Source organism: Gopherus flavomarginatus, chromosome 10 (genome assembly GCF_025201925.1).
Source record: "Gopherus flavomarginatus isolate rGopFla2 chromosome 10, rGopFla2.mat.asm, whole genome shotgun sequence".
NCBI classification, from domain to species: Eukaryota; Metazoa; Chordata; order Testudines; family Testudinidae; genus Gopherus; species Gopherus flavomarginatus.
The window spans coordinates 8,978,105-8,998,447 of NC_066626.1; positions in this window are offsets into that span (position 1 = coordinate 8,978,105).

The following is a 20,343-nucleotide window of genomic DNA, read 5'->3' on the forward strand; positions in this document are numbered from 1 at the left end:
GCTGATCATCATTGTCCTGGTAAAGTATGTGTGGCAACGTCATATAAGATTCTGCTATGTGATGTTACGGGGGCATGTTCGGGAGGGCAGTCACAAACCAGTTCCCCAGTGCCTGAGCCAGGTGTTGACAAGATCAAATGGCCCACCACCTGATTAAGTGGCCACTCTTTGGCAGGAGATCAGGTGTGGGTTCAGAAAAGGTCTAGAACTAGACAGGTTCATGGAGGATAGGTCCCTTAATGGCTATTAGCCAGGATGGGCAGGGATGTTGTCCCTACCCTCTGTTTGCTAGAAGCTGGGAATAGGCAACATGGGATGGATCACTTGATGATCACCTGATCTGTTCATTCCCTCTGGGACGCCTGGCACTGGCCCTTGTCGGAAGACAGGATACTGAGCTGGATGGACCTTTGGTCTGACCCTGTATGGCCATTCTTATGTTCTAAAAAAAATTCTACATTTTGACAAAGAAACAGCTTAAGGTTCCTGCCCACACTGACTTTCTGTCTCCTGAACCTCAGCTGGAGAAGATTCTTGCACAAAAGAACGTGCTATAAGAGGAGAAAGCAAATACCTCAAGTTCTCTCTTCCTTGCTACAATGGTATCAACACTTGAAGAAGAAAGGAAGCAGCATTGTGGTGAGGTGGGGTGGGAGGGGGATCGTGTGGAGATCCTGGCAAAGGATTCAGCCAATGAGACTGCTGGAACATGTGATATGAGAGACCTTTGCTTTGAAATCACTTAGTTTGTTAAGTTAGGTGCTAGCTGTATTTTATTTTTCATTCCCCTGTAACCAATTCTGACTTTCACACCTCATTACTTGTAGTCACTTAACATCGATCTTTCTGTAATTAATACATCTGATTATTTTATCTAGACCAATGTGTGTTTGGGTTGGACTGTTTGGGAAAGTCCATCGGGGATAACAAGATTTGTGCATCCCATTTTCTATTAAGGAAATGACAGACTTTCTATGAGCTTGCATTGCCCAGCAGGGTGCTGAGCAGTACGAGATGCACATTTCTAGGGGAAAGTCTGGGACTGGGAGTTTGCTGGTGTTGCCTGCAGTGTAATTCAAGAGTGGCTGGCCACAGCACTCGAACAGGATAGCTGGGGGTGATTTACATTCTGGAGGCTGCATGGGAGCAGGAGTGGTTGCTCTCAGAGCGAAGCAGTGTAAAAGGCACCCCAGGTTGGAGAGTTGAAGGGACACAGCTTTCCAGTGGCCCAGACTGTACCCTGGGGAATGTCCTGGGGTGGATTGGGTTATGAGCACTGAGTGAAGGAGTGGCATTGACTGAGAATGAGCATGTTGGTGACTTGGTCGATGTGCCCCAGTGCCCTGTTCTGGAGAAGGAGGGGGCCCCTTTTCTTCCCTCTTCCCCACCAGCTTCCTTTATTCCTCCACAAAACACTTTTGTGATTCCTCCGAGCAGGTCTGAAAACATGCTTAGCCTGCAGGCACCGATTGCTACTTGCAGCCCCACCTGCTATCTGGGGCCTGCTCACCTCCGAGTAGTTCTAGTGTAAAGGCACTAGGACACCTTACTAAGAGCTCTGTGTAGCTCATTTCTTCCACTGACAGAAGCTGGCCCAGTAGAAAACCTTGTCTCCATATTAACCATGACATACAATGAGCTGTGAGGGAGCACAGGTCTTGAACCCTCAGCCACAAAAGCCTTAGACACCAGTAAGTGCCAAACTGCCACTCACTGCCCTTTTAGCACCTGCTAGACCTGAAAGCTCAACACTGGCAGAGGACACCAGTTCTAGGTGCTGATTTGTGGAACTTCGGGGACCCTGATTGGTTCCCTGCTTTTATTTAAACCAAGCAGAGGACCAGGAAGCTGTCTATGCAACTGGGTTTCTCTGGCTTAGGCTCCACTCCCACTGCCAGACCCTACCAGACAGCAGACTCAGTCTACCCTCGGGCCTGTCTTGGTCTCTGACCTCCTGGATAGAGAGGTATGATGGCTTATAGTTAAGGCATATGCCATCTTTATTTGCTTTAGAAACAGTATCCTCCAAAGAATTAAGTTTACATTTGTTGGTTTCTCAGTTACTGTCTAGATACCTCTTTTCCCCAAGGCAACCAGGTGCCATTTAAAGGGAGGTGGTGGAATCTCCTTCCTTAGAGGTTTTTAAGGCCTGGCTTGACAAAGCCCTGGCTGGGATGATTTAGTTGGGAATTGGTCCTGCTTTGAGCAGGGGGTTGAACTAGGTGACCTCCTGAGGTCCCTTCCAACCCTGATAGTCTATGATTCTATGTTATCTGGAAGGGGGGGGCGCTATCTTTCTTCCTTCCCACCCCCCTCTGACTTCCTCTGCTTGTGCTCTTTCTGATGGATGTTAGAGAACACCAAACATTTCATTTTGCTGTGTCTAGGGACAGGTTCTGCAGTGTGCCTTGGATGATACCTCAGTTTTTGCCATTACTTGTTCCCAGAAAACTGAAGGGCCTCAGTTAGTAATACACAAAGTGCCAATGTTTGTTAAATACCAGTAGCTCCAGTTCCAAGTCAGGCCAGTGAGGATGAGCAGGCCTGGACTGTAGCATTCATTTTTTGTCTTAAGAACTAGGGTATATGCTGTGTAAAAAGCATTTTTCTGCCCTCTAGCACTCAGCTTATTAACTGCTCCCGCTGCTGTATTGATTGTATCGATGGGCTGTGCATGCCCCAGTTAACTTACTGAGAGAGCAGCAAAAATAAAACAACAGTAACAAAAAATAACCCCACCCCAGCACAGACATAACTGAGTTGTGCTTGATTGGTTCTGTCATCTCCATAATTAGATTTCTGCCCCCAACAGACCTTCATTCACATGACCATCTAGTTCCCTTTGCAGAGGGATATATGTAGAAAGACCGACATTAGTATCCCTGGTAGTCTGGCTCAGAAGTACGATAGTAATAATAACCCTTCAAGTGCCAACCTCCACTCCTAACTGCATCTAACATCCGACAAAATGGGTATTCACCTACGAAAGCTCATGCTCCAAAACGTCTGTTAGTCTATAAGGTGCCACAGGAGACTCTGCTGCTTTTACAGATCCAGACTAACATGGCTACCCTTCTGATACCTATCTTTACAGACAGGAGTGGCGCCAGAGTTTCTGGTGCCCTAGGTAGAATTCGGGGGGCAGCATTTTGTGCACTCCCCACGGGGCGCGTGGGAGCTTCTGGTTCCACTCCCATCGCTTTGCTGAAGAAGGACCCTCTGCCGAAATGCTGCAGGCGACAGCGGCAGTCATTGAGCTGCTCAATTGCCTGCCGCTGTTTTCTGTTGGCAGAAGGTCCTTCTTCGGCAGCACGACGGGAGCGGAACTGGAAGCTCTCGCATGCCCTGTGGGGAGCGTACAGAATGCCGCCCTCCGAATCCTGGCACCCTAGGTGACCGCCTAGGGTCGCCTAATGGAAGCGCTGGCCCTGTTTACAGATAACCAATATATGTATGTGGGAAGCTACCAATAATTGATAAGATGCAATCTGGTAGTGTACTGCTCGAAACATTTCTTTTTTACTTTAAGATGGTTCAGTAGTTAAACAGCAATAATGCCTGAATTCTACTCTGTGATGGATGGGCACATTTTGTCAAGTGGTTCTCAAATCTGCCCATTTTCATGCAGAGTAGTTGACTTTACAAAACCGAGCGATATATTAAAAATCAAAGGTGAGCCGTGAATATTATATTGCAATGAAATCTGCCTTCAGAAGTGACCACTGAAAGAACCAGCACAGTTAGGGTGAAATCCTGACTGCTCTAAAGTCAATGGCAAAGTCCCCATTGACTTCAGAGGTGAGAAGATTTCTCCCCTGTGTCTGAACAGAAATGATCTTATAAAGGGAGGGTAGAATTATACTGGGAATGATAAGAGATCGCTTGAAGTGGCCTTTTAAGACAGGAAGTTGCCTTATAAGGAAGTCTCTTCTACAAGTTCCCTTGTACTTCGTTACAATGATTAGCACTTGGTATTTTTGCCTTGGACAAGATGCCTGGAGTGGGTAAAGTTAAAAATGCATCAAAACAAAGCTCACTCTGCATAAGAAATGTGGGGAGTGAGTAGAAGAGTTTATACCTAAAGAGGAAAACACAGCAGGGTACTCATGAAGGTTGTCTTTTTAGGGTTCCTTATGTAGTGACTGTGGGTGAGGCAAATAGAGCTTTCCCCTCCTCAGCCATAGCAGCTATGAATCCAGACCAGCAAGCTCCTTGGGTTTCTGGGAGGCATCTGCTCTACCCAGTGGTTCTTTGAAATGCATTTTTCTTAACCCCCCCAGGGTATTGTTGGGGATAGTCATAGAGGGAGGCCTGCAGCTCTCAGCTGAAAGGCCTCTCACCACTTGTGGTTTTCTTTTTCTTCTTCTTTTTTTTTTAAGGTCTCTATTTCAAAAGTCAGAAATGAAAGTAAGGCTTTGCAATAAAGAAATGTTAAAATTGCACCATTATCATTTTAAAAATTCAGGCACTACAGAAGTTAAGGTCCCTGCTAGCAGGGCAATGTGGGGCATTCGTGGCATTTTCTCATTAAATATGTCTCTTCAGAATACATTACTGCTTGGTTTTGAGCTCACTGACCACCAGGAAGTCCTCAACTTTTCACTCTAACACTGGTACACTCCACCTGTCCTTCCAGCTTCTCCCATGAGTTGCCACCTAGAAGAAACTGTTTTTCTCTCTAGTTGCTGGTCCTTGCTAGTCAAGTTGCCCAGTGATATTGTCATATCATCTCATGCCAGATTGAAAAGAAGTGGGATCCAGCCCTTTTACAGTGGTCCAGCCCTTTCCTCATGTCAGTGCAATCTCTGTTGGTTGGTCAGGCATCGTCTAACTAGAACTCCATCTTCCAGGGTTTTCCAGGACACTTGGAAATGTATTTTGCAGTGAAATCATTTTTGAATTGTGTGCCCCAATGATCATCAAAGGGTCATTTTGTCTTTGGTAGGTACTTATTCATCCCACCTCGCTAAAGCAGCTCACAATCATTAATGTAGTTATCCTCGCAACACAGAGGAGTGAGGCACAGACAGACTAAAGCCAGATTTTTAAAGGCATTTAGGCATCAAGAGGGTTATTCCAAAAAGCACCTGAAACTCATTGATTTCAGTGGGGATGAATATCACAATAAAAATTGCCCTCCCCCCCATGGAGTCCCCTGGGTAAGCATTAGCACTGTAGATTGCTAACGCTTATATATTCATGGAAAAGAATCTTGGGAAGGGTTGAAGGTGTGAGTGTGGAGTGAAAGATTCCTTTGCAGGTTGCAAGAGGCCGAGGGGGAAGAAGGGAGGAAAGAACAGGTTAGCTCAACAATCCAGCTAAGCTCAAAAATCAAAATCAAAACTGCAGCCCAAAAACAACGCACACAAACAAGCTCTCTGCTGCCAAACAGCCAGAAGCTTGTAAAACAGAAAAATTAAGCCAAACAAACCTAACAAGGTTTCAAAACTAAACAAATTGCAAAGGCCAGTAGGTTAAACAACAACAGCCTTGTGACCATGAAGCCGATGTGTTTTGGGGAACCTAAGAAAGCCGCAGAAGGCCAGTTCGAACTGGTACCAAGAGCATGGGGGGGCGAAGGTCCCTAAACAAAAACGCCCTCAAAAAAACCCAGGGCTTAAAACCCTCTCAAGTAAAAAATCAACAGCAAACCCTAAACAGCCTGTACAGAGAACAAAACTCTCATCTACCCTTCCCCCTCTTCTTCTTACATGACATCCAGGCTTGGCTGGCCTTGGGTTGTGCGTGTGTAAGTATGAAAGTGGGTTAGGGCTCGGTCACTAACGCTTTCTTCCTTTCTCCAAGTAATGTGGGGTGCACCTACCACTCACCACTGTTATTTAAATAATAAAGCTTTAAACCAGTCACTTGGTTTGCTCCTTCATCTCCTCACCTAAAGATCCTGCGGCCTCAGCCTAATCACCTAAAGCCCCAGGCAAACTGGTAACATAAATCTGTCACATGAGGTGCCTGGGTCCTTTTGAGAAGCCCATGAGTAGCCTAAGTACCTTTAGGAAACACAAGTGACTTTCCCCATGTCACGCAGGAAGTCAGAGGTCAAGCAAGAAATTGAACTGGCACCCTCTAGGCTAGCAGCCTGTCCTCTGAACTGCCCATCCACTATGCAAGCTAAGCATGTCAAACCTTTCCCTTGGCTTGTGTTTTCAGCTCCACACTATCCAGTTGTGCTGCGGATTGCTGAGTTCTGTTCGGTGCAACACCCCAGCATGCCCCATTCTGGTGATGCCATGGTCTTCACAGAACTGCTCTGAAGCCGGAGGCCAGCCTGTGGGGGAAGGTAAGCTTTGTCCTGCATCAATAATATTGTGTCTTTAAACAGTCTGAGATTATCTTGTCTTCTATTGGCTACCCAAGGAGACTGAAAAACAGCTATGAACAGGGCATGTGATGGAATGGAGAAGCCAGGCACCCTCCAGAGCTAGTCTGTTTCTGTATGTTGGCTCCAGGCTCAGAGTGGTTCTGTGCTGAGTTTGGATGAACCAGCAAAATGTTTTCTGGGGCTTCAGTTCGATGTGAGCCATCACACTGTGGAAGAACTGGGTGCTGTGACCCTGAGGAAAATAAAGGTGTGGTTTTTATATTGCACGTAGGGTGGAGTGTACCTCTGTCTTTTTGGCCGAGCATTCAGCAAGTAGTTACACAGTCTTCAAGCTTTTAGGTTAGTTTTAATCATGTGTCCATTCTTTGGAAATGTTGGCCAGCGGCAAAATATCCTCCTGGATTTTGTTTCTCTCATCTCTGTTCTTGTCTCGCCCATGCTGTGTGCTTTCCACTGTGTCCATCAAAGCAGTCCATTATGAGATGATAAAGAGTCAAGTTGAGGCAGGCAGGCTGGGGGTCATTCTCATCTGTCGTGCTGCTTTTGTTACTAGAGCGGGACATCAGTTTTGGCTTTAGGCCATTCTATTGTCCAAGTTATTGACAGCCACAAATGGGCAGCGGGGCAAAATTTTCCATTAGTGAGTGGGAGGTGGGAGCATGGCTTGCTCGCTTTTCCAAAAGGGTGAGAGAGCTCTGTGAAGCAGAAATGAAACCAGTCCAGACAAATCAACTTCTCTCTCCCTCCTTTTCCATTGATAAGCCACACTCCATGTCAGCCATAGGACAGAATTGACTAGGAGGACCCTATTCTCAGATACATGTTACTCACAGCTCTGTGACAGAATGACTCTCTGCAGGGATTTCCCTACCCTTCCACCCCGAATTTCCCCAACACCCTCTCCCCTCCAGTTTTGTGAACTAGTTACATGCAGTGTTGCCAATTTAGTGATTGTTTGGAAATTTGAATTGAAATTGAAACATTAATACACACTTTAAAAGCATATAAAGTGTATGATAAAATGTGTATCTGAAAGTATAATAGATTTGAAAAGTATGAACATAGACTAGCTTCCTTATATAGCTGTTGTTTTTTATGACAATGTCAGTGCATTCATTTTGGTGATGTTGGCCAACCCAATAATTTCAAATGATGATTTGTAAGCAAAGTCTAAATGAGCTGTCTCTGACAGCTAGTGATGAGCTGGGGGAAAGGCTTCAGGACCAGATTGTATTTACATTCACACCTAATCTACCTAGGTTTCCAGCAAGCAGAGTTGTGTTGCCCAAGTGATAGATTTTTGGCTGGGGTTGGGTTACAAATCACTTGAATGCAGGGGGGCTGGGGGGAGTAATGAAATGTTTTATTCTTACTGTATGAGTTAAAGGGCAGTAGAACTGTACTTAGCCTGTGCTGATTTAGGGCATCAAGAGAGAGGGAGGGGACAGGTGTTTTGCTTGATGGTCTGTCTGAGTCACAAGTACTATTTGACCTGCCCATCTCCACTGTTTAAAGACAGAGTTGAATAGGCTCCATAGATCGGGGTGGGCAAACTACAGCCCGGGGGCCACATCCAGACCTTCAGACATTTTAATCCAGCCCTCAAGCTCTTGCTGGGGAGTGGGGTCGGGGGCTTGCTCCGCACAGCTCCTGGAACATCCCCCCCTTTGGCTCCTATGCGTAGGAGCAGCCACGGGGCTCTACACACTTTTCCCGCCACAAATGATGCCCCCACAGCTCCTATTGGCCAGCAAACTGGGCCAATGGGAGGTGCAGGGGCGGTGCCTGCAGATGGGAGAGTATGCAGATCCACCTGGCTGCGCCTCCGCATAGGAGCCGGAGGGGAGGACATACTGCTGCTTCTGGGAGCTGCTTGAGGTAAGTGCTGCCCAGAGCCTGCACCCCTGAGCCCCCCGCACCCCACCCCCTCCCTAGCCCTGATCCCCCTCCTGCCCACCAAACCCTTCGATCCCACCCTCCTGCAACCCAGAGCCCTCACCCTCCACCCGCACCCCAACCCCCTACCCTAGCCTGAAGCTCCCTCTCACATCCTGAACTCCTAATTTCTGGCCCTACCCCAAAGCCCATACCCCTAGTCAGCTAACTTGGGCTTGCAGGGCTCAGGCTAATAGGCTGTTTCATTGCAGTGTAGATGCTGGGGCTTGGACTGCAACCTGAGCTCTAGGACTCTCCAGTCCTTCTGCAGAGCTGATGTTTGCCCATCAATAAAGAGTTCTCTCAAAACTCCCAGCAGACAGCAAAGCAATATACCTGTCCTTGGATTGTCTTTCCGGGCTTCGAGCCTTAGCTTGGTTCACCAGGCTGCCTGTGTGCTAGGAGTTACAGAGCTCATGCTCTCACTTAGGTTCTGGCTGAGAATAAGGAGATATTCAGCAAATACATACCTGCACAACAGTGAGATGCAGGCAGTGACACAGCTAATACGATCATCTACTGCACGTGCTAGCTACATGGTGAGGGGCTTGGCATGACTCCAGAATCTTTGCAATGTCTGTGGAACACCAGATGCTGTTGAGAAGGATGAAAGGCCCAGGGAAGCAGAGCAGTCAATGGAAGCAGAGGGAAACCTTCCCATAGTTGGGACCCTCCTTCCAGATGGTGCTGGGGTTGCCTCTCGCACTGAGGTTACTTCTCCTGGGGAGGGAACTCCAGTTGCTAGGAAAAGGCAGGTGTTAGTAATGCAAGATTCGATCATTAGAAACATAGATAGCTGGGTTTGTGATGACCGGGAGAATCGTATGGTGACTTGCCTGCCTGGTGCGAAGGTTGCGGATCTCTCAAGGCATCTAGACAGACTTATGTGTAGTGCTGGGGAGGAGCTGGTGGTCATGGTACATGTAGGTACCAATGACCTAGGGAAGGGTAGGAGAGATGTCTTGGAATCCAAATTTAGGCTGCTAGGGAGGAGACTGAAATCCAGGACCTCTATGGTGGCATTCTCAGAAATGCTCCCAGTTCCACGCGCAGGGCCAGGTAGGCAGGCAGAGCTTCAGAGTCTCAATGCATGGATGAGATGATGGTGTAGAGAGGAGGGGTTTACGTTCATTAGAAACTGGGGAAACTTTTGGGATGGGGGGAGCCTATACAGGAGAGATGGGCTCCACCTAAACCAAAGTGGAACCAGACTGCTGGCACTAAACATTAAAAAGGTTGCAGAGCAGTTTTTAAACTAGGAGATGGGGGAAGCTGACTGCTGCAGAGGAGCATGTGGATCGGACACAGACTTCTCTTAGGGGAGAGTCTGATGATAGAGAATCAGCAGGTTATAGTCAGGAGCAGAGGATGGAAGAGGATAATGTAAGGGCCAGATCAGATGATAAACAGTCACACAAAAAAGAATCTGACACATCAGAAAAAGGCAGACAAATAAACAGGGACAAGATTTTAAAGTGCTTGTACACAAATGCTAGAAGTCTAAATAAGCTGGGTGAACTAGAGTGCCTTGCGATAAAGGAGGATATTGTTATAATAGGCATCACAGAAACCTGGTGGACTGAGAGCAATCAATGGGACACTATCATTCTGGGGTACAAAATATATCAGAAGGACAGAACAGGTCGTGCAGGGGGAGGAGTGGCACTATACGTGAAAGAAAATGTAGATTCAAATGAAGTAAAAATCTTAAGCAAATCCACATTTCCCACAGAATCTCTATGGATAGAAATGTCATGCTCTAATAAAAATATAACATTAGGGATCTATTATTGACCACCTGACCAGGACAGTAATAGTGATGATGAAATGCTAAGGGAAATTAGAGAGGCTATCAAAATTAAGAACCCAATAATAGTGGGGGATTTCAATTATCCCCATATTGACTGGGAACATTTCACTTCAGGACGAAATGCAGAGATAAAATTTCTCGATACTTTAAATGACTGCTTCATGGAGCAGCTGGTACGGGAACCCACAAGGGGAGAGGCAACTCTAGATTTAATCCTGAGTGGAGCGCAGGAGCTGGTCCAAGAGGTAACTATAGCAGGACTGCTTGGAAATAGTGACCATAATACAATAGCATTCAACATCCCTGTGATGGGAAGAACATCTCAACGACCCAACACTGGCATTTAATTTCAAAAGGGGGAACTATGCAAAAATGAGGGGGTTAGTTAAACAGAAGTTAAAAGGTACAGTGACTAAAGTGAAATCCCTGCAAGCTGCATGGGTGCTTTTTAAAGACACCATAATAGAGGCCCAACTTCAATGTATACCCCAAATTAAGAAACACAGTAGAAGAGCTAAAAAAGAGCCACCGTGGCTTAACAACCATGTAAAAGAAGCAGTGAGAGATAAAGACTTCCTTTAAAAGCGGAAGTCAAATCCAAGTGAGGCAAATAGAAAGGAGCATAAACACTGCCAAATTAAGTGCAAGAGTGTAATAAGAAAAACCAAAGAGGAGTTTGAAGAACGTCTAGCCAAAAATTGCAAAGGTAATAACAAAATGTTTTTTAAGTACATCAGAAGCAGGAAGCCTGCTAAACAACCAGTGGGGCCCCTGGATGATCGAGTTACAAAAGGAGCTCTTAAAGATGATATAGTCATTGCGGAGAAACTAAATGGATTCTTTGCTTCAGTCTTCACGGCTGAGGATGTTAGGGAGATTCCCAAACCTGAGTCAGCTTTTGTAGGTGACAAATCTGAGGAACTGTCACAGATTGAAGCGTCACTAGAGGAGGTGTTGGAATTAATTGATAAACTCAACATTAACAAGTCACCGGGACCAGATGGCATTCACCCAAGAGTTCTGAAAGAACTCAAATGTGAAGTTGCAGAACTATTAACTAAGGTTTGTAACCTGTCCTTTAAATCGGCTTCGGTACACAATGACTGGAAGTTAGCTAATGTAATGCCAATATTTAAAAAGGGCTCTATGGGTGATGCCGGCAATTACAGACCGGTAAGTCTAAAGTCAGTACCGGGTAAATTAGTCGAAACAATAGTTAAGAATAAAATTGTCAGACACATAGAAAATCATAAACTGTTGAGCAATAGTCAAGATGGTTTCTGTAAAGGGAAATTGTGTCTTACTAATCTATTAGAGTTCTTTGAAAGGGTCAACAAACATGTGGACAAGGGGGATCCAGTGGACATAGTGTACTTAGATTTCCAGAAAGCCTTTGACAAGGTCCCTCACCAAAGGCTCATATGTAAATTAAGCTGTCATGGGATAAAAGGGAAGGTCCTGTCATGGATTGAGAACTGGTTAAAAGACAGGGAACAACGGGTAGGAACTAATGGTAAATTCTCAGAATGGAGAGGGGTAACTAGTGGTGTTCCCCAAGGGTCAGTCCTAGGACCAATCCTATTCAATTCATTCATAAATGATCTGGAGAAAGGGGTAAACAGTGAGGTGGCAAAGTTTGCAGATGATACTAAACTGCTCAAGATAGTTAAGACCAAAGCAGACTGTGAATAACTTCAAAAAGATCTCACAAAACTAAGTGATTGGGCAACAAAATGGCAAATGAAATTTAATGTGGATAAATGTAAAGTAATGCACATTGGAAAAAATAACCTCAACTATACATACAATATGATGGGGGCTAATTTAGCTACAACGAGTCAGGAAAAAGATCTTGGCGTCATCGTGGATAGTTCTCTGAAGATGTCCATGCAGTGCACAGAGGCGGTCAAAAAAGCAAACAGGATGTTAGGAATCATTAAAAAGGGGATAGAGAATAAGACAGAGAATATATTATTGCTCTTATATAAATCCATGGTACGCCCACATCTCGAATACTGTGTAAAGATGTGGTCTCCTCACCTCAAAAAAGACATGCTGGCACTAGAAAAGGTTCAGAAAAGGGCAACTAAAATGATTAGGGGTTTGGAGAGGGTCCCATATGAGGAAAGACTGAAGAGGCTAGGACTCTTCAGCTTGGAAAAGAGGAGACTAAGCGGGGATATGATAGAGGTATATAAAATCATGAGTGATGTGGAGAAAGTAGATAGAAAGTAGATAAGGAAAAGTTATTTACTTATTCCCATAATTCAAGAACTAGGGGTCACCAAATGAAATTAATAGGCAGCAAGTTGAAAACAAATAAAAGGAAGTTCTTCTTCACGCAGCGCACAGTCAACATGTTTGCCAGAAGCTGGGAACTGTCAACAGGGGCTGGATCATTGGATGAATACCAGTTTTGTTCTTTCCCTCTGAATCATCTGGCATTGGCCAGTGTTGGAAGATAGGATACTGGGCGAGATGGAGCTTTAGTCTGACCCAGTATGGCCTTTATTATGTTCTTATGACCAACTTCTGTTGGCAAATGATACAAGCTTTTGAGCAACACAGCGCTCTCCTTAAGGTCTGGGAAAGGTATTCAGAGTGTCAATACAAGGTGGAACAGAGATTGTTTAGCATAAACATCACTCTCAATTATATAGTTGTTTAAATCTTCCCAGCTCTACAGGAATCAGAACATATTATTAAAATATATCTTGAATGTTAGGAAAGACATCACAATGATTCAAGGTGACCTCCCACCCTCCAAAACAAACAAACAAACACAAAAAATGGTGAGGAAAAATTCTCTGCTTTGTGCTGCATATCTTTCTCCATATGGAACCAGTGGGCAGGACATGCCACAGAGATCTGTAGTGCAGATAAGAGATCTGCATGGTATTTGTCCCCATGAGGTCCGGGTTCTCTACAAACTCCCCATTTGTTTGTTCAGACTTGGGTGAACATAGTTCAAATGGTCCCAAGTTTACAGCATTGTGGTTTCTGAACTTACTGACCCATATATATCAGCATCCACCTGGAGAAAAAACCCAGCATTTTATCTCCTGAAAACCAGTGATTTCTGAAAAGTGAGTGGACAGAGAATTGTTTGTCCTGTTAGGGATTGAGAATAGAGTCTACAGGCAGGTTAAAAAGAATGCTGCATGGGAGTTACTTCAACATAAAACTGCAAAGACTTTTTAAGGGGCAGATGGAAAGTGAGGGCCTCAAAGTAGTAAATGGTTCCTTGTTTTGAGACTAGTTCTATATCCTATTCCACTGGCAAATTGCTTCTGCCCCTTCTTGCTTTGGATCTGGTGCCAATGGCAATTGGTAAAGTGCCAGATTAGGAGTGCAAGGCTTTGTGATCTGAAGGGAGAATGTTTTCATGGGAAAAAAATAGCAGCAAACATATAGCTGAACGTGTTAATACTCTGCAGGGTGGAGGGAAGAAGGAACGTTCCATTGACACCACATGTTTCCATAATTTGACCCTTCTGCTTAATGTGAGTTTCAAGGGGAACCAGTGAAGTTAATTGCATTGATCCAGGAAGTGGATTATTTGTGCATTGCCCTGCCCTGCGGGGAAACAGAAACCCTGCACATTTGTTCCCTTTCTCACCATTGTTTCCTGCTTCCCCTTCACGCCCTTCTGAAGCAATTAGTCAGAGAGCCTGACCTCCCACAGCACCCCTCACTGTGTGAACATGGGTAACCTTGCTGGGGGCTATGGGGAAGTTAACATATAGGGAAGTGCAAAGAGATGGAAATATTAGTGTGTCCATTGTGTTCCATGGGTAGTGGTCCCACCTCCATCCACCGAAGTTCCTCCTGCTCTGGTAAGCCTGGCATTTGCTTACTGTAATGTATTAACTTGTCAATTTCTGCATGTACATTTTGAAGGCAAACACGGTGGTGGTGCTGATGTTCTGTTATTTCTCTTTGGCTACTGTAAAGATTAACTTGCTCGCCACTTTGACAATTAAAAGTGAAGTGCCACTCTGTGATCCTGGAAACACATTTAATGTCGGTAGTGACAGTTTATGTTAACCCTCAATTAATTATCATAGCTCAATAAAGCTGACATTTTATTAGCAGACAGTTGCTGTTTAATTGAGTTTAAATTCAGCAGGTATTTGTGAAGCGTACTGTAACTTGGGGTGTCCTCGCACCACTATCAGAGAACCATTTAGATGTAAAGAAATTCCATATGATCTGAGAGACAAATTTCCTTTGACCAGCCAGGGAACATAACAGACAAAACATGAACACAAATTCAAAATGCAGAAGCTGTTTTAATGTGCCTCCCTCCCTCCCTCTCTCTCTCTCTCTGTCTCTCTCTGTCTGTATGATTTTCTCTAGACTAAGATTTTTCTAAATTTGAGGCCAATGAAGTCTGGCATAAATCCCCTCCCCCAACATATTCATTGCTTTTATCGAAAGAGAGTCTCTGTTCTTGAAAATAGTCAACCATTTTAATCTCAGCAGTGCTTGTTCTGATCCTTTAATCCCATTTGCTTTCTGTTGAGGGAGAAACCTAACATCGTTTTTGTCTGTCTGTCTCATATAATTATTGAGAAGATTACTTGCAGCCAGATTTAGACAAGTGCACGTAGGTGATGGATAGTGTTGATTTGGAGTGGAAGAGTGAGGATGGTGATGCTGGAAGCAGGTGCATTTTCCCTTTTTCTTCCTGTTTGAATGTGATTGGTAGCATGAGGGTGTTTCCAAGCCAAATAAGAATGAAGGGAAGAGCTGAGTTGAACTTGATGGGCCAGATTTGTGTTTGCTGCATGGTTTGGAGTTCTTGTAATAGTGAGTTAACACATCGTCCCCACAGCTAACACTGCTTGAAATAAAAGTGTAGCATCCTTAACATTGATGTTGTTCAGAACTTTCTTAGACCAATTGAAAACTCTATTTGCAATCATGTATCACAAAACAAAGATATTCAAATATGTACTTACATTCTAGATTGTGGGCTCCCCTTTTCATCACGTCCCCCCCGGTAGAATGCAGCTCCCGAAATCAGGGGCTTCACACAGTTCTGCTTAGAATTCCGGAGTCTCCACCACCCACTGTGATATAGGCTGCCAGGGCTGAGTGCCTCTGAGTCCTGGCATAATTGCAACACTCAGGGTGCCTGCTGTGGGGTTCAGAGCACCAGAGGTATAGCACTTCTTCCATTGCTCTGAGAACCTGTGCCCCTTGTAACACCACAGCTATCACAGAGTTAACTGGAGTAGCTCCAACATGAATGCAGGATCAGAGCCCATATAGTATTCTAAATAACTACTGTTTAATATTCAAGCCATATCCACTGCTCCTGTGTTCTCCCACCAGCAAAGCTGATAACATGGCAATGACATTGATTGACTGTTTTCATTCATGACAGGATGGTGGAAAAACTCAAAACCAGACAGCAGGTGAAGTGTTGATTATACATCAGCCTTTGGCACATTGTGTCAGAGTACAGAGTCTTTTCCATCGGGTGCAGGTGTTGGCTTTTGAAAAATGTTAAGAGCATGCAGCAAACTCGGACATGATGATGATGTTAAAAAGAGGCTGGAGAAGGGATTGGGACTCCATTTTTTTTCCATCAGAGTCAATGGGAGTTTGCTGGGTCAGTGAGAGCAGGACTGGGCCTCAGATAGCAAGCTGATTTGGAGCACCTGTTTTTTGCCTCTGGAGAGGGAGTTCCAATTCTGGCACAGGTTACACAGGGTGGTCTTCTCCATTTTGTTAAACCGCCAGACAGGTTGATATGACTAGCAGCCTCTAGCTGAGGGCTCAGCAGAGTCCAGGTTCTGGAAAATGCCAGGGCTAGCAGGCTTGTGTGGAGGTGTGGAGGAGAGACTTTGCACAGCACTGTGGGGACTTTGCCATGTTAGTGCTTTCACTGTCACAAGCAGTTACATTTATTCACAATCTTTTAAAAAGGATTCCTTGGCAGTGTATTTTGAATTATACAGTGGTGATATTTTCATAAAATATAAAGAAGCTGCAAAAAAGCAAAATCCAGCTCAATTCTTTCCTCCTCTTTTACAGTGTGTGTGTGTGTGTGTGTGTGTGTGTGTGTGTGTGTGTGTGTGTGTATATATATATGTGTGTATCTATATATCTATAACTGTCTATCTATCGAAATATCTAGATAGAGATGGCACTTAGAGTGGTTATGTATGGATGTGTTAGAGGTAAGGAAGTGATTGGGAAATGGGTGTTATCCTAGACAAACCCCTTTCACTGCTAATTGCTGGGATTGTGTGCATTCCTGGGTGGGTACAATTGGTGTAGTCAAAAGAGACAGCCAATGTGCCCAGCAATAGCTCCCAGATAGAACTTGTTTTATTGAGGCAATGTTGGCTAAGCTGCCAGGGTTATCCTCTGTATTCACCAAACACCAAGGGCTCTTCACTTCTACCTGGGAGCCCACTCAATATGGCCCTTTAATAATAGAAAAGCTAAAGAACTCTGAGTTAGAACTACAGCACCAGACACTGGTAGGGTTCCTGGGTACCTGGGAAATGAGGACAGTGTAGAGTAGGAGTGTAAGAGTCGGCATGTTTGCAATGTGTTGTGATGTTGTTGTAAGAAAGGTGGATATTTTGTATCCCACTTTCAAGCCATAAAATGTCTGATTTTTACTCTGGGAACAGGTCTCCACTTTTTCTTTGTAGGGCTCAAACTTCAGAGCATGAAAAGAGCATTGTGATTGTTACAAAGAAGTGTTGCTCTGACACGGTGATACCGCAGAATTTAGGGCAGCTGACAGACAACATTCTGTGCATCAGCTTGATGTGAAAATAGGACTTGAAGCAATCACAGTACATGTCCACAAGGGTGGCCTAAGGTTGGGTGGGGCTGCCACCTCTGGGAAGAGCCTTGATGTCCCAGTGAGTGGGAACTGTCTTGAAAAAAAAACAGGCAGTAGCTATTTGCAATTATGTTAAGTTTTGTATATGTCACCGATGCTATCTATGTTCCTAGAGTCAGTCAGGCAGTGCTAAACTGATCAGATGGATTTTGGTGGAAGATATTTCTTCATCACTGAGTCATTACTTCATGACTTGATCACATTTATAATGTGCAAGCAGAATAAAGTCCAGACCAGAAATATGTGTATTTGGTGCTTCAATAAGGCTAATTTCACAAAGCTGAAAACAATTATGAGCCAAATCAACTGGGAAAAAGAATTTAATCAGCAAAAAAAAGTGAATGATAATTGGGAATCATTTAAGAACATTGTACTAGATGCTCCAAAAGTCTCAATCCCTCATCTAAGGAAGAATGCTATGCTGGTTAAAAAAACAGATTGGTTTAGAGGGTAAGTGAAGGAAGCTGTAAAAAATAAAAATATATATATATAACAAATGGAAGAAAGATGAAGTAGATAGTAGTAAATATAAATCAGAAGCTAGGAATTGTAGAAAATGGATAAGGGAAGTAAAGGGACATAGGAAGAACTCTATGGCAATCAACGTTAAGGACAATAAGGAGTTTTTAAAATATATTAGGAATAAAAAAAATCCTGACAATGGTATTGGTCCATTACTAGATGGAAATGGTAGAATTATCATTAACAATGCAAAAAAGGCAGAAGTATTCAATAAATGTCTGTTCTGTATTTGGGGAAAAACAGATGATATAGTCTCATCATATGGTAGTGAATAAAGTCAGACATTTTTAAATCAGCAAGTTCAGATAACTTGCATCCAAGAGTTTTAAAAGACCAGGCTAGGGAGCTCATTAGACTACTAATGTTGATTTCCAATAAGTCTTGGAACACTGGGGAAGTTCCTGAAGACTGGAAGAAAGTTATTGTTTTGCCAGTTTTTAAAAAGGGTAAATGGGATGAGCTGGGTAATTATAGGCCTGTCAGCCTGACATCAATCCTGGAAAGACAATAGAAAGTGACTGATATGGGACTCGATTAATGAAGAACTAAAAGAGGTTAAAATAACATGCGAATCCACAGGGATTTATGGAAAATAGATTCTGTCAAACTAACTCAATATCTATTTTTGATGAGTTTACAAGTTTGGTTGATAAAGGTAATAGTGCTCACATAATTCATAGACTCTAGGACTGGAAGGGACCTCGAGAGGTCATCGAGTCCAGTCCCCTGCCCTCATGGCAGGACCAAATACTGTCTAGACCATCCCTGATAGACATTTATCTAACCTACTCTTAAATATCTCCAGAGATGGAGATTCCACAACCTCCCTAGGCAATTTATTCCAGTGTTTAACTGCCCTGACAGTTAGGAACTTTTTCCTAATGTCCAATCTAAATCTTCATTGCTGCAGTTTAAGCCCATTGCTTCTTGTTCTAGCCTTAGAGGCTGAGGTGAACAGGTTTTCTCCCTCCTCCTGATGACACCCTTTTAGATACCTGAAAACTGCTATCATGTCCCCTCTCAGTCTTCTCTTTTCCAAACTAAACAAACCCAATTCTTTCAGCCTTCCTTCATAGGTCATGTTCTCAAGACCTTTAATCATTCTTGTAGCTCTTCTCTGGACTCTCTTCAATTTCTCCACATGTCTTTCCTGAAATGCAGTGCCAAGAACTGGACACAATACTCCAGTTGAGGCCTAACCAGTGCAGAGTAGAGCGGAAGAATGACTTCTCGTGTCTTGCTCACAACACACCTGTTAATGCATCCCAAAATCACATTTGCTTTTTTTGCAACAGCATCACACTGTTGACTCATATTTAGTCAAGTTTAATATACTTAAACTTCTATATGGTGTATGACATTTTCATTAAAAAAAACTAGAACAATATAAAATTAAGTGACACATTAAATGGATTAAAAACTGGCTTACTGATAGGTCTCAAAATGTAACTGCAAATGGGGAATCATCACTGAACGGGTCTGTTTCCAGTGGGATCCCACAGGTATCATTTCTTAGCCCTATGCTATTTAACTTCTTTATCAAGGATCTGGAAGAAAACAAAATCATCATTGATAAAATTTTTAGGTGACACAAAAATTAGTGGAGTGGGAAATAATGAAGGTCACTGATTCAGAGCAATTTGGATCACTTGGTAAGCTGGGTGCAAGCAAACACTATGTTTTAAAATGGCTTGATGTAAATGTATATCTCTGGGAACAAAAAATACAGGCCATACTTACAGAATGGGAGACTCTATCCTGGGAAGTGATGACTCTGAAAAAGATTTTGGGGTCATGGTGGATAATCAGCTGAACAGGAGCTCCCAATGTGATACTGTGGCCAAAAGATCCTGGGATCCATAAGCAGGGGAATCTCAAGTAGGAGGAGAGAGGTTATTTCACCCTGTATTTGGCACTGGTGTAGGAATCCTGTGTTCAGTGCTGGTGCCCACAATTCAAGAAGAATGTTGATAAATCGGAGAGAGAAGAGCTGGGAGAGTGATTGAAGGAAGAGAAAGCATGTCTTATAGTGATAGACTCAAGGAGCTCAATCTGTTTAGTGTAACAAAGCAAACAAGGGGAACAAATATTTCATGATGGACTCTTCGGTTTAGCAGAGAAAGTTCTAATAAGATCCAATGGATGGAAATTGAAGCTAGATAAATTCAGATGGGAAATAAGGTAAATTTTTAACCATGAGATTAAATGGAACAACTGACCAATTTTTAATCAAGATTGGCTGTCTTTCTGAGAGCTCTGCTCTAGGAATGATTGTGGGGCAGGTCTCTGGCCTGTGCTGTACAGGAGCTTAGACTGGACGATCACGATAGACCCTTCTGGCTTTAGAATCTTTGTCTACAGGGCAGTACATATTCTCTAATCACACCTTTACATGTGTCAAACCATGGGTCACCCGACTAGCCAGGCCACATGCTGTCCTAGATACACCTCTGATCCAGGAATGAGGCTGGAGCACAGATACATCCGACTAGCACTCTTCAATACGAATATAATATATAGTGAAGCTTAAAAAATGTGCCAGAGTCAAGCCCTGAGAATGGCTGCAAAACTGTGCTGATCAGACCCTAGAGAAGCAAAGTGCTAATTACCAGAGATTGTGCTTATCTGGGCCACTCTGCAAAGAAATCCATCAGGTCCTGCTTCCTTGCCGTGGCCAGAGCGCAGAGCTGGGGATTTGGGAAGCACAGGCACTGGTACAGGGTCCCATGTGTCTTTGAAGTTGGAGCTGGAGCACCTATGTGTCTCGTCTCTTTTGCCTCCAACTGTGCGGGGGTGTAAGTGTGTCCGTGTAAATACTACATGTTGTGTGTGTGTTACTTTCTCTATCCTACATCCTCTTTCTAT